Below are 1651 nucleotides of genomic sequence, written 5' to 3'. Positions count from 1 at the left end.
GGTAGGGCATAGATATTATAGACTACGTAACCGGGATTGGAAACTGATGACGTCACGTGTACAGACTGTGTGATTATTAATGCATGAAATTGCATGAATTTGCATCAAAATGGTGAAAATCATGAAGAATTGTTATGTTTGATGAGCTGTATTAATTTTATACTGTGATGTAGTTGGTTCTAAGTAGCTTAATCGCATAAAGAAAATACCAGAGATCACAATGGTACCTTTCTCTTCGTGTCTCTATACTTAGTTCGCTCGGGAGAGGTACAACAGATCGGCCGCTTTTTGGCGTTATTTTGGTGGATTTCTGCTCTCAGTAATATGGCAGGCAGAACTAACCAGTCTATTCTCATGTAGCATGGCCTTGTGCATAGTTTTAATCATAAAATGAAACTGGGGTAGCTAAAGCTTGTTTGCAGGAGGGAGAATAAGACATTATCTCTTGTCACGGGGAGCGCACTTGCTTTAAACACCTGTTTTTACACAGCTAACTCATTTTATTTTTGTATCAAAGAAAAATATAAACATGTGCGTATATTATAAGAGCTCAAGTACAGGTGAAATAGCTTGCGGGACTTCACTAGAGACCATTCTTTCCAGCCATGCATAGATACTATATATACCAAGTGGATGCGAAACAGGAAGTGGATTGTACATGAAATTATATTGGTGACGTCACGAGCAGTATGCCTATGCTCTTTTCGCTCTAGCGTAGCCTCTAGTGGCCTTGTTTCTCGAAGTTTTGGGTTCTTGGTCAAGTTACTACTTTCCTGAGTTGAAGTAAGTATTATGAAGTCTCTATTAGCTCGAATGACCTGCTGAATCCTTGTTTGCTTGATCACTGGATCTCGTTGTACTGTAAAACATGGCGGCCTATAGTTCTGACTTTAAACACCTTTTCTCCAATCTGGGGCAGAGTTAGTAAGTGTTATTTGGGTAGAAGAAGGATATTATTGTGTTACATGGTCTTTAACTACTAGCTTTCCACTGCAGTTTTATAAAATAGAAATATATCCATTTTTTAGTTTATTAATGGTCTGTTTTGTAAACGCCTTTTCTAGAAAACTATGCGATTTGAAGAGGTATAATTTTGTACGTGTCTACGTACATGCCTTTTGTACGGTTTGTATATTTTCATAATTATTTTAAAGCTATGTTTCTTCAAAAAAAGTTAGTTAATGTCATTGTGATATACCATATTAGAATGATAAAACTATTATTATAATATTATTTTTTTGATCATCAAATAGGGTATGAATATGAAACCAATGAAGATAAATTGTCTGTTGTTTCTTGTATTGACTCTTTTCAGAAGAAATATAGATTTTTATGAAGTTTTTTATAATTATTGATTTTGCCACCATTTTGGTTGCTAAGTGTAGCTAGGATAAACGTCACATCCGGCGAAAAGAGCATAGGCGCATCCTGTTTTGTATCCACTTGGTATATATAGTATCTATGCCTAGACAGATTAGTGTGGGTCTCGCTCATGCTCGCTCCAATAATGGTTAACTAGGTGAATGTAAACATTGAGGGGGCGAGCCATCAATTCACATTGTTTGATAAGAAGATTAAAATTATAATAAATCCAGCTCTTAGCCTGCATGCATATTCAGACCCCGGCCTCATGGCCGGGGTCTGAACAGAG

The 1651-nt window shown here is 36.6% G+C and overlaps 1 long non-coding RNA gene across 1 annotated transcript; it reads left to right on the top strand.

The window, feature by feature from the left end:
* Positions 1 to 610: 610 nt before the first annotated feature.
* LOC109592430 (uncharacterized) lies at positions 611 to 1366 on the top strand. Its single transcript, XR_002190346.1, has 2 exons — positions 611 to 924; positions 1254 to 1366. It is a non-coding gene; the product is annotated as an uncharacterized LOC109592430 (long non-coding RNA).
* The last annotated feature ends 285 nt before the right edge of the window (positions 1367 to 1651 follow it).

This window comes from Amphimedon queenslandica, unplaced genomic scaffold, assembly GCF_000090795.2.
Source record: "Amphimedon queenslandica unplaced genomic scaffold, v1.1 AMPQUscaffold_5266_Cont22761, whole genome shotgun sequence".
Taxonomy (NCBI): domain Eukaryota; kingdom Metazoa; phylum Porifera; class Demospongiae; order Haplosclerida; family Niphatidae; genus Amphimedon; species Amphimedon queenslandica.
The sequence above is the reverse complement of the archived record's forward strand: the minus strand, read 5'-3'. Positions and strand labels throughout refer to the sequence as shown.